The sequence below is a fragment of the Eurytemora carolleeae genome, unplaced genomic scaffold (assembly GCF_000591075.1).
Source record: "Eurytemora carolleeae unplaced genomic scaffold, Eaff_2.0 scaffold1243, whole genome shotgun sequence".
Lineage (NCBI taxonomy): Eukaryota > Metazoa > Arthropoda > Copepoda > Calanoida > Temoridae > Eurytemora > Eurytemora carolleeae.
Window position 1 is genome coordinate 63,486 of NW_019397127.1, and position 13,740 is coordinate 77,225.

General features: G+C 31.7%; 1 long non-coding RNA gene across 1 annotated transcript; it reads right to left on the reverse strand.

The window, feature by feature from the left end:
* Positions 1-4,161: 4,161 nt before the first annotated feature.
* On the reverse strand, positions 4,162-4,609 carry LOC111712160 (uncharacterized). Its single transcript, XR_002767397.1, has 2 exons — positions 4,496-4,609; positions 4,162-4,372 (listed from the first exon to the last, which is right to left on the reverse strand). It is a non-coding gene; the product is annotated as an uncharacterized LOC111712160 (long non-coding RNA).
* Between the last annotated feature and the right edge of the window lie 9,131 nt (positions 4,610-13,740).

Genomic DNA, 13,740 nt, shown 5'->3' on the forward strand with positions numbered 1-13,740 from the left:
CACCAGAATTTTTTTTCAATTTTCCTAAAGAATTATCCACCCCCCTTGCTTAGCCTTATCCTCCCCCCCCCCTTAACTGACCCTATGGGGAATTCTAAATAAATCATGTTAATGTTTCATTGTTCAGAAACATGAAATAGTTTTCCTCCAAGGAAGAGAAAATATTTCCTTTCTTAAAATATATCCTTAATTCATTTATTTTATATGATACAGAACCAAGGGAACAACTAGAAAGGGTCAAAAACAGCTTTTTTTATTAATGTAATTGAGTCTTTGCCACAAACATATGTTTTTGTATCCCTATATCCTTGCAACCTGATAATGTAAACCTTTGATATTTCAAACTTTGAATATTTAATCTAACAGGGTTCATAGTTTGAAATATCTAATGTCTATGACATCAAGTTCCAGAGATATAGGGAATTGAAAATCAGAGTTTGTGACGAAGACTCAATTCCTTTGTGATTTATTTTACATTTTTTTCTTCAATTTAGACAGTGTTTAGTCGCCCTCCCCTCCCTAGAATAAAGTAACTAAATGTGTGCCCCCCCCAGGACAGACTCATGCCTATGCTACGGGCCTGATTGCTCAATCTTATCTAAAAAAAAACTCTAGCAAAAACTAAAATCAAATTAAAGCTCAAATAGCAAATAGTAAAAACTTAATATAATTTTGTTAACTTATTGATACATGTTTAAATCTTAAAATTAAAAATTTAGCTTTAACGTACTTCAACAGGTATTGTTTGGACATTTTTTTTATTTTCTTATTGGGATTTTAACCAAATATGTCTTCTCTTTTAGTTAAGATATTAAACATGGATTTCACAGTCTGAACCTTGCAGATAAAAAATATACCCGTAAAAAATTAAAGAATTTTTGGCATTTTGGCATTTTTATTCGATATGAAAGTTGCTGTTAAATTTATAAATTTATAACTAAAACCTTCTTCATAATAAATGGTACCTCTGCATATTATTCAAATATCCCTTTAATTGTCAGTTTCATAAACTGTTTGTAAATAAATGTAGATATTTGTAAAATCAAAATAATGCTTAACTTCTTGTAACAGATTGAATTAAATAGTAAATTTAAGGATTTGCAAATCCCAAAAGGTCAAGAACATTTTTATACAAGAAAAAGTTACGAAATTTTGATTATTTAAGTAAAAAAATCGAAATCGAAATTGAAATTAAAATCAAAACCGTAGAATTATCAATTAAATTTAATTGATAAAATGAAGATGAAATATCATTTAAAAATGTTTCAATATTAAATTTTTAAATCTATTTTGTAATATTTTCCTAAAAATATTGTGAAAAAATGTATTTTGTTTAAATGTAAATATTTAAAGAGTATACTTATTGTTGTTACATCACTCAAATGTATTTAATCAGAATTAAAAATGTTTGATTGCTTTTTAAAAGATTTAATAAATATTACTAAGTGTACCTTAGAAACCTTATTTTCACAAGAAAACATTTTGCAGTTCAGGGTGCAACTTATTGACAATTGACATACATAATAATTTGCTTAAGTATAAATAACGTGGTTTGGAAGTTCCTGTATACCAAGTCCATTAGCGCCTGACCCAATCAGGGTTCAGTCATGTGTTTGTTGTCTGCTCTGAACCAATAGAAATGGTATGGCGGAAACATCTATTTTTTAGTCTCATTATCCAATTAGAGATATGAATCCTACGATCGGCGTTAATTATGTCAAAGTCTACTACAGTCACCAAGAATGGGTTCACACCCTTTGCTAATGGTGAATGTCAAAGTCTACTACAGTCAACGATACTACAGTCAACGAGTATGGGTTCACACACTTTGCTAATGGTAGATGTTAAAGTCTACTACAGTCCACAAGAATGGGCTCACACCCTTTGCTAATGATATATGTCTAAGTCTGTTACAGTCGTCAAGAATGGGTTCACACCCATTGCTTATGGTGGATGTCAAAGTCTACTACAGACAACTAGAATGGGATCAACCCTTTGCTAATGCTAGATGTCTACTAGAGTCAACAAGAATGGGTTCACACCTTTTGGTAATGGCATATGTCAAAGTCTTCTACAGTCTTCAGGAATGGGTTAACACTCTTTGCTAATGGTGGATGTCAAAGTCAACTAGAGTCAACAAGAATGGGTTCACACCCTTTGCTAATTGTGGATGTCAAAGTCTACTACAGTCAACAAGAATGGGTTAACACCCTTTGCTAATGGTTGATGTAAAAGTCTACTGCAGTCAACAAGTATGGGTTCACACCCTTTGCTAAGGCTAAATGTCAAAGTCAACTACAGTCGTCATGAATGGGTTCACACCCTTTGCTAATAATGGATGTCAAAGTCTACAACAGTCAACAAGAATACATTGCTACTTTTGCTGGATCAATACGTATTTTTTAAGTTCGATGAATGAATTCCTAAAAATGTTTTAATTATTTGAGTGCTGACTAAGTATTTATTTGTAAATCTACAATGAATGTATATTTAGTAAATTTAGAGATAGTAAAATACTCAGTGACCTGTTTTTTGAACCTTTTGTCTCCCATAAAGTGTAGAGTTTTGTAAAATTTTTGTTCAAAATCTCTTAACGAAGTTATGATGATTTATTTTATTTGGTGTTTTTTTTTAATTCAAACTCAAACAAATTCAGAGGTTTAAAACTCAAAAAGCGGAGAAAATCTTTTCCCACCTCTCACCTGATACAACGTTGTCACTCAATCTTCCGTCAATAATCAATTATGTCATAAAATGTCCAATGCTACGAAGACGACATTTCTGGTACACTTACGCGCATGCGGCGTAAAACAGGCTCTTCCTCTGTATTGTAATTCAACATGGCATGCACGTAATTCCTTTGGGCGTCTGCCTCAGGGTTATTGTGAACTAAAAACCCCTAAATCTTGAAAATACGACCCCTTACTAGACAATCATGACAATAAATACATGATACGATTTCCAACTTGTTAGCCATTACTTGAGCATTGGTTCTTAGGTAATAGAAATTAGAAAAATAGGGGGGAATTTTAGAAAAGTAAGGATGTAAACATGTTTTATAACTTTTTGACAACAAATCAAATTTTTAGATTAATACAAACTATTTCACTTTGCCGATACAAAATCTTAGTATACATTGACACAACTTTTGTGTGTATGCTTTCTTGATCCCACTCTTTCATCTTGTAAATATTCAATACTTGAGGTAAAAAATAAGGAATAAATTTTTAATTGAAATCAAGAAGAAAATAATTAATTTTTCAGAAAATATTTTAAAAATTCATGTATGAAGTCATTAAACATTAATTTGACTATGGTGATCAAAAACAATTTTAAAATATCTAGAATTTTCAGTGTAGGTTATACAATACACTTTATATAGATACCAGGTTGGGAACCCAGCGTTTCCAAGGCTACTTATAGTTACTCCTGCGGCTTGCCGTTTACCCGCACTTGGTCGGGTCGTAAATTACTATTTCAGTTATATTTCCCGATAAAAGTCGACCCACTCAACTTAGAATCTCAAAACCAAGCTAAGAACATATCTTACTCAAAATTTGAGGCAAATTTTGTCCAGGGGTTCCTGACTTATGATCGGACAGACAAACAACAAACAGACATACAAACAGAGATTATAACTTTATAAATATACAAAGATATCAATCAAATAGAAATTAGCTTTTTTTTAAAGTTTGATTCAATTTCGTAGAAAAGAATATGATTGAAATTGAATTTGATCCAGAAAAAAACTTAATTGTACCTCGTACTGAGCGACAACCCGATTTTCGAAATAAAAATATTTAAAATTTTCCAAAAGCTGTAAAATGTAAAAAGCACGGAGGTAGGTCAAAACAGAAAAAAAACATAGAAAAATAGTAATATGGCTTAATACTCAGGATGTTGGTTTAAAAGTAGTTAAATATAATATTGAATATTCAATGAGAATTCGGAAATTTCAAATCCAAATTTGACAAATCGATTTAGAAACGATTAATCATATTTTCTCAAAAATATATATCTAAAGTTTCCTTAAAAATTTGTTACACCTGACCTTTGTATAGTATAGACTACCAAACAAGGTGTTATACAAAAAAGATGAGTTAGATCTGCCAAACTATGCGTGCATTTGGTTTGGCTATGCGATGATAATTAAATGACATGTTACACTATTCAACATTTATTTCAAAACAGATCATAAAACAAGATAATATTACTTGCAGTTATTAATCTCGATGTTGTTGGTGATGGAGAAGATTAGCATGTACATTGTACAAGTAGAGGACATGTATGAGTCCTCTATTGTACAGAGGCTTTTGCACAGAACCAGAGAACTTCCCAAGCCTGTGCTACAGTTTCAGCCGATTTACTAATTCTATAAAGAATATATTAGATGAATAATTTACATCTAAAATAAGAAAATATCTAAATTATCTAAACAATTCATTTGTAACAATACAGCATAACAATTCTCTGGACACTTGAATATGATTTATACCTGATAATTGTTTGGGTAACAGATCTTAACTGAGTGCGTGGAGCTGGGTTAATCAGATTGTGAACAGTGCAGTACACTGATAAACAACATAGTAAAAAGGGGCAACCAGTACCCACGGATCAATATTTACTGTAATTGTTGAAAAACAATAGAAAATTTTTTAACATATATCTGTGCGTTGGAAAAAATTCCACAGGTAATTATAGCTTCAGAGAAGTGCAAAAAAATCCACAATGCTCAGTGCCATTACCTGAAAGGAATATGAGATATTCAGATATTTGTTTGATGATGCAACATGACTAATGTCTATTGTATGTGAAAGATTCTTTCCTTTAACGAAAAAAATGTCTCCCATTAAATTTAATTTTCTTGTTTTGTCATCCCACTCCTCTACTGGTCCAGTCATCCCACTCCTCTACTGGTCCAGTCATCCCACTCCTCTACTGGTCCAGTCATCCCACTCCTCTACTGGTCCAGTCATCCCACTCCTCTACTGTTCCAGTCATCTCACTCCTCTACTGGTCCAGAAATTCCGGTTAAAAATAAAGTTCAAGGTTATTGAGCTTTCAAAACCATTGAACTCAAAATCCTTATTATACGGACAAATTTTAAGATTACAATTTTAGATGATTTTGATTATTCATATGAAGAGAACCTACCTTAGTATATTGATTCAGGGGGTGAACTCCAAGGTTTGAATAAAAAACCATCATGAGTGGGAGATAATAATAGGTTTCAATGATAAAAATCCACGATTTAGATGAAAAAATACATGTTTTGAATGATTTAGATGATAAACTAATGTTTTATATGAATAACATCATGGTTTAAATAAAATAAATGAAAAACTCCATCGTTTAAATGATAAAAATCCATGGTTTAAGAAAAATTAATAAAAAACTACGTATTTTGAATGAAAAATTCAATGGTTTGAATGAAAAACTTCATGGTTTTAATTAAAAAACTTCAAGGTTTCTATGAAAAATTCCATGGCTTTAATAAAACTCCATGGTTCAAATGAAAAACATCATAGCTTAAATGAAATAAATGAAAAACTCAATGGAAAAACTCTTTGGTTTAAATAATAAAAATACATGGTTTAGATGAAAAACTACATATTAAGAATGAAAAACTCCATGGCTTGAGTAAAAAATTATATGGTTTAATTGAAAAATTCTATGTGTTAAACGAAAAACTCAATGGTTTAAATGAAAAACTCAATGGTTTAAATGAAAAACTCTGTGGTTTAAATGATAAAAGTCCTTGGTTTGCATGGACAACTCTATGGTTTGAATGAAAAACTCTCTGGTTTAAATGAAAAAAGTCCATGTTTTTAATGATAAACAATATGATTTGTCTAAAAAGCTCCGTGTTTTGAATTTAAAAAATCACCGTACTCCAGCGCATCTACCGATTATATGTGTATACACTATACTTTGAATTTGAATATCAAAACAATTTATGAGGAGGGGCCACTTTTTTCTTGTAGTCAGACCTCAGTGTTATGTCCGTTCATTCTGAGGCTTTTTTGTAGCCCTGAATACGGAGCTTTAAAAGCTGAAAACTGATAAACCTTATTTCAGAAAAATAATGATCCAAATTCTAATTTTCATATAAAAATTTAAATATTTTTGTTCCTTTGATAAATTATAATCTAAAATATTTTCTCAAGAAGGAGATGATTAAATATTGTTCATCACATACCAACGTGCAAATTTTATTTAAAAATAGTTTTTCTTTTAAGATAGGAGGGGGGGGGGGCCTGCATAGGAATTTATTTATTTGTCTTGGTTTAGAAATAAGGATAAGAAGAGGACAGGAAGAGGACAGGAAGAAGATGGGAATAGGTACGGAAAATGACAGTAAAATGACAGGAAGAGGACTTGAAGAGGACAGGAATAGGACAGGAATAAAATAGGAATAGGTCCGGAAGAGAACAGGAAAATGACTGAAAGATGACAGGAAGAGGACAGGAAGAGGTCAGGAAGAGGTCCAGAAGAGAACAGGAGAGGAAAGGAAGAAGACAGGAAGAGGTCCGGAAGAGGACAGTAAAGGACATGAAGAGGACATAGAGAGGACAGGAAGAGTGCAGGAAAAGGACTGGAAGAGGACAGAAAGAGGTCTCCGGAAGAGGACAGAAAGAGGACAGGATGAGGTCCGGAAGAGAACAGGAAGAGTGCCGGAAAAGGACATAAATCTTGAAGTTTAATCAACAAATCGGTTATCAATTGTCCACAAGATTTACTGCAACACAAGAAACAACCTTTATTTTGATTTATATCAATGAGAGTTGGATGTCTGTTATAGAGAAAGAATCTGCAATTAACAATATCAATTATAAACAAGGTCATCTACTTTTACTTACAAAACGAAAATTCAGAAAACCTTTTTAAAAAAATAAGGTTTGTTGATGTTCTGTAAATAATAAACTTCCAAGAATATCTTGAATTCTTGCAATCTGTTAATAAACATATGTTGCAAACCACACAATTAATATTATGCATATTCAAAGGACAAACTAATGCTTAGTTGGAACATTTCAATTAACATTAATTCAACTTAATTTCAATTTCTGTTCGTGGTTACTAATTAAAAAGGTCATCTTAAACATAAACATGCGGAGGGGGGGGGGCGTTTGGCGCCCCCCTTGTAGTTTTTTTGTCCTAGCACTCTCATTTTTGACACTATTACCGTGGAATTTTGTGACTTTGAATAATTTTTTGTTAACATTTTTTTTAATTTATAGGGTAGGATACAGGGCGGAAAAACAGTCCAGTCTGTGAAAAAAATCTAAAATAGCCCATTACATTTTTGTGACTAAACTATATTTTTGAAAAGCTCTTGAAAAATGCATGTAGAAACATGCATCACACTTTTATATTTTTATAAAACAAAAAAATATTTTTATTATTTATTTGACCCCTTTTTAGGCATTTTTTTCACCTTCCATAGCACCCAAACTATTTAAGTTATCGGTCTAAATCTTTTTTCTTTGAGCTGGCCATGAAACATTCGGCTATGAACATGCATTTCAACCCTATAATAATTCTCTAAGGCCTTTTTCTAGAGGGGGGGGGAGCCAAACGCCCCTTCAGACCATACATAGATTCAGACCCCCCAGCCTTTATAGGGTTAAAATGTGTATTGTCACTTCTTACATTTAAACTTTTAGTGTAGACAGAGATATGCCCTAGGCAAATTTCTTCAATGATATTATTTTATAATTGCCTGATTTAAAAACTTAAAACGTTGCATTACATGGTTTAAGGATTAAAATTTGAACAAGAAATATAGAAATACAATTCTTTAGATTGGTTTCAGGAAAATAGAAAAGATCGACTCTCTTCATGAAACATGATATTTTTTGAAGAATTATTTTTGCGACAAATTTTAAGTTTGTTAATAATACGCAAATTATTAAAATTAATCTACTTGAGTCTGAAAATATTTCAGTGAGAGAGTTTAAACCTATAACACCAGGTTGTTTTCAAGTATTGGTTCTGCAGAACCATTTATCTTTCCGAAATGAGCCTTTCTCATATTGTTCAAGGAGTAGCAGAGATTCAGAGGAGAGGGTTCTTTTTACATTTTAATTTTAGCATGAGAGAAAGATGTCTTGACTGCTCGTAACTTTTGAATTGTTAATTCCTTTAGAAAGTACTAATCCGTATTTAAAGTGAACGGATTAAAGCAATGAGAGCAAATTGTGTGCTGAAAGTTAACAATCAGAAATCTGCTCGTAAACAACAAAGAAATTTTCACGCATCACTTAATCCCCTAAAACGAAAAAGTCCTGCAGTAAAATCGAGTTTAGATATTTTTAATCAGCGCAATCTGACGTTTAGACCTTAATAATTGTTTCTTTCTGCTTATAACCTTCTCTTTCTCTCTTTTTAAATAATCACGCGAGGCTTGTCATATTTTGTAACAAAGGAATTCAGTCTTTGTCACAAACTCAAATTTTCTAATCCCTATATCTTAGCAACTTGTTGGTGCAAACCATTGATATTTCAATCTTAGATTATGTGATCATACCAGAAGTTATAGTTTAAAATATCTAAGGTCTACGGTACAGGGTTGCAAATATATAGGGCTTAGAAAATCTGAGTTTGTGGCAAAGACTCAAATCCCTTGAAGACATTAAATTTTAAAGTTTTAAAAATCAAAAAAATTGTATTTCCTGACGTTGGCTGTTAAAACACTATTCAAAATGATTACATGCCAAAAGATATGTGCAAAAATGATACAGAAATAAAGGAATTGAGTTATTGCCACAAACTCAGATTTTCTAATACCTATATCTTTGCAACCCAATGTTGTAGACCGTAGATACTTCAAACAAGGAATTCTGTTAGTTTAAATTATCTAAGTTTGAAATATCAAAGGTTTACATTATCTGGTTGCAAAGATATAGGGAGTAGAAAATTTAAGTTTGTGGCAAAAACTCAATTTCTTTCTAGAAAGTACGATTTTGAAGTACGGAAACTTTATTTTTATTTTTGTGAAGCCTCTTGTACAATCCTTTAAATGAATGAAATACTTTGTCAATAGTTTGTTATTCTCTTGTTCTCAATCTAATAAACTTTACAGGTTTATTCAGTCCAATTTCAATTTCAATCTCAATATCAGTTTGTCCAAGAATAAATTTGACAAATGTCGTGGAAACCTGTTTCCTGTCTCTAGGAGCACACACATCCATGGATTAATAATTTGTAATAGACTGCAGATGTTTGATAATCATTCTACGGTCGGTAGACTCCTATTAGAAATCCTCCCCCCCCCCACCCCCATTTATATTAGAAATAAAAAGCCCAATCGGGATAGAGAAGAAACCCAGTGTGTTGCCTAGAAATTCCGCGAAAATAAATTTATTTCAGCAAAATTTTCCAAAATGGTGAATGCTCCCTTTTCCGTCAATTCATGAAGTTGAAATGCTGAGTCATTTTCTCATAGAATTATCAATCCAAAACTTTTTACATTTGAATAAGAAAGAAATTGAAACAGCACTAAAAACTAAATAAAATATTGAACGGACAGGAGGAACTGATCAGTTCCTGTATCTATCTTTTACAGTAAACTGCTTCAATGGGAAAAGTTCTGCTATTTAGTTAAAATATAAATTCAGCTGACAGATTTACATAAATTTCAGATTGGAAAGATAAAGGAGGAAAAATTCTTATTTCATTTTACTACAGATTTCCTCGCTATATCTTGATAGCAGAAGGAGAAGAAAAACTTTTTTTCTCTTTTCAATTTAAAGTGAAAAAGTTTGAAATTGGAAAAAGAGAAAATAAAACAAACAGTTGGACAAACATATTACAGCCGAACTGTTGAGGTAGACTTTCGGATACTGCTCAAGGGAATGCATTATGTTTCCAACCACCTAATTCTGTTGCACAAAACGCGCTGGGGTCATCACAAATCGGGCATTATTTTTTTGTAGACACCTATTTCGATAAAAATGTTTAATTCGTTTTTTTTCTTTATTAAAGAACCTTTTATCTTTACAATTAGACTTAACTTGGTTTAGAACATATATTTATTGATCAATGTTCATTTATCAGGAAGTGCCTTTTCTTTTTAAATCTTTCAGCTTTCATTTTTTTCCCTAGAAATAAATGTTTTCGCTGAGCGAAGGAAAAAATTGTTGGGTTTTTTTATGCGGAATTTTTTAGTATGAAGTATCAAAAAGGATAAAAACATGCTTTTTGATGTGAAATGTCCCCCCTCCTCTTTCATAAAAAAATCATTTTTCCTCCAGAAGTTTGGTTTGTATGGGTACAAAAGGAATTTTTAATCGCTAAAACTATCGATTCTTTCCTCTTGATTTAAACATAAGGTCGGATTGTAGCGGTTGACCCACAGCTGAGATATTTGGTAAATGTGAGGGCAGTAATTACAAGGATTTTGAAAACTAAAAGCGAAGTTTAATTTAATATCATTTACTTGTTTCTCTTCTCTGATGTCCGTCTGTAAAAGTTTAAATTGGTTATTTTTGAACACAATAAAAATACTTGTCGGTTAATTTTAATATCATAAAATGGATTTTTTAACTTTAATAATTTATTTTAGTTAAGGGTTGTGGGAAAAAGCTCACACATACATAACAAAAAACGATATATCAGTAAACATGTTTCCAGTTCGTTTTCGAGTTTAGATAAACAATAAATAATTTATGTCAGACGCATTTGCGTTGATTTGCTAATGACTTAAAGAAAATGGAACTTTCACGCCCAACTGAGTTGTGTTCTTTTGTCCTTATTTCCGTCTCTTACGTCTATCCTTTCCTGTCAAGTTTTGCAAACTATGAATTCTCTGGCTCTGTAAAAAGTCTCTCATATTCTCCTACTTCTCTATTTCTAAAAATTCCTTGTCATGAAATGGATTAAAAATCACGAAATACAAAGATCCGCCATCTTTACTGTTTTAATTCTTTATTGCATGAGATATTGAGAGACACGTTTTTTACAATGCTTTCTTCAGGTAATCACTTACAATTTACCAATATAAACTCATTGATAAATAAACTACAGTGGTAGGCAATTATATCAATACAATAAAAACAATTATTCATATTTTAGTTTTGATTGTTAATAAGCTTTTTTCGAATTAAAAGTTTACAATTAATTAAAGAAAAGATTTTTTATTGACAGCTTCTGTATCTATGCTGATTACAGCTTGATATAAATAAACTTGTAATCAAAAGTCGTCTTCATTGTATTGATTTAATCGCCAATCACCGGAGTTGTGTAAAACTTTATTTATGTCAGAGAGAATAATTAAGAGGATCATCTACATTAGAGTATTTTGATTTCTTAATATTTTTTTTATTTGAGAATTTAAAATAGTCTCTTGACCAACAGGTCTATTACAATCCTGGAGAGCTGTTGGTAACAAAATTTATTCTTACACAAAAAATCGGCTCATTTGATGTACCGACCCGATTTTTAGGCAACTATATCCTGTACAGTACACTATATACTGGTACAGCCTATAGACGCTAAAACGGGACAGTACACCAGTACAGTACACTATACACTGATACAGCCTATAGACGCTAAAACGGGACGGTACACCAGTACAGTACACTATACACTGGTACAGCCTATAGACACTAAAACGGGAGGATACACTAGTACAGTACACTATACACTGATACAGCCTATAGACGCTAAAACGGGACGGTACACTAGTACAGTACACTATACACTGATATAGCCTATAGACACTAAAACGGGAGGGTACACCAGTACAGTACACTATACACTGATACAGCCTATAGACGCTAAAACGGGACGGTACACCAAACAAATCATTTTCTTCTGGGATGAATAATTGTGCACCCAGACAATTTTGATTTTTTCCACTCGTGGGTTGAAAGTAAAAACGAGAGGAGCTACATGATTGCAAAGTTGCTCCAGTAATGCCACAGGGAAGTATTCATTCTTTATTTGAGATTCATTTTCCTCTATAAAGGCTCAAAAAAAGAAAAATTCTTATTCGTTAAAGCTTTACAACTGATTGGACTTAGAAAAGGCATTTGATCAACAGGATTTATGAAATAGTGAATTCAACCCATTAGCAAAATCCCAAGAAAGATTTCTTAAAGTAAAAAGAAAAGACGACATCAATCATTCTACTTTTTTTGTTACCACTGTAGTAGGAATTTAGAGATTTTGAGAATTTGAAGAGTCTAGACTACGACTTTTTTCATTTTTTTCGATCCTAATTCGTGAACGACCCATTTGGTTCGTTTTTTTTTTAATCGATAAAAAAATTGATTTCGTCCGTTTTCCAAAGTATCGTTCATTTTCCATCTTTTTGTTCGTGTTCTCATTTAACTAATAACTATTGTTCAGTAAAATCGTTCGTTCAGTAGAATTGTTCGTTAAAAAAATTATTCGTTTTTATTTGTACAAAAAAATCAAACATTGGATATATATACCATTTTTACCATTTACAGCCTACAGGGCTTTAATGTAATATTCATCATGCATTCTGCATAAAAATCTAAATAGAATATTGCATTAAAGGGACTGTAAACGTACTTTTATGTGACCCCAATATATGCGGCGTGTACGATTCAAAATGGTATCCTTAAAAGCTTTGTCTGATCATGATTGAATAAGGTTTCTATGTTTTTAACTTTTTAGTTTTTATAATTTTTGTCTGAATTAAACACTTTTCAAATTTAGAATTTACGTCAACTGTCCTTTTAAGCCAAATATTCACTTTAGAAAATGACCAAATATAAAAACCTTTATTTGATGATTGCAAATATGCAAAATAGTTTTCAGAATCTGTCAAATATGTGTTCAGAAAACCAAACATTTCATGTTTTGGCAAAACTCCCTTTCGGGTCTCTCATATTAGCAAAAATTTCAATTTCCCCCTAAATCCTTTTCCTATCTTCCTCCCACTGCATCGACCATCTATCATGGTTCTTCGGAGGATATAGGGCTCACATTTATGCATTTTTAATATTTTCAAAATTTAATAATTTCTGAATATCTATGTATATATATAGTTTCTTGTTGTTTATCTTTAATCAGAGTGTGATCTGTACAAGAACCCTATCCCCCTTTCCGTTATAATAAATCCGTGTACTAGACATATCCACCAAAACTTTAAAAGGTAGGTATGATATACCAACATCAGAAATAAAATCATTTTATTAGTCTTGGGTTACATTAAATCCCATGACTTTCAAGGTTATTGATAATAAAATATCAAAGTTTAAGGGAAATATAGTGCCAACTAGATTCTTATTTACTAAGAAATATAAACTCAGTAGATTCTTATTTACTACAGGAAATATAAACTCAGTACTCTCTGATATGAACATCTCAGATTATATCTAGAATTATAGCTTGAAGATTACCCTTATAGACAAATCAAACTTTCAACAAGTTAAATCTTGGCCTTTACACATTTCATTGTACAGCACGTCAAACTAAAGTAAAATACATCAAGTAGAATTAAAAACGAAAATGTTTTATAATTCCTTCTATTGAAGAGCTATTGAGAGGGGCAATGTTTTCAATTCATAATATATAACAAACTAAATCTTGTTTTATTACACTTTTGCTTAAAATCAGACCTAGATGAACAACGGGGTCACAAAGTCGTAACAGTCAAGTAACAGTAATATCAACTCAAGTTGACCTTCTCCACGCAAATCTGCATATGAATCATAAAGTCTGACCGCGTCAACCTTGTTGCGCCGGCTTTTCCTGTCCAAGTAC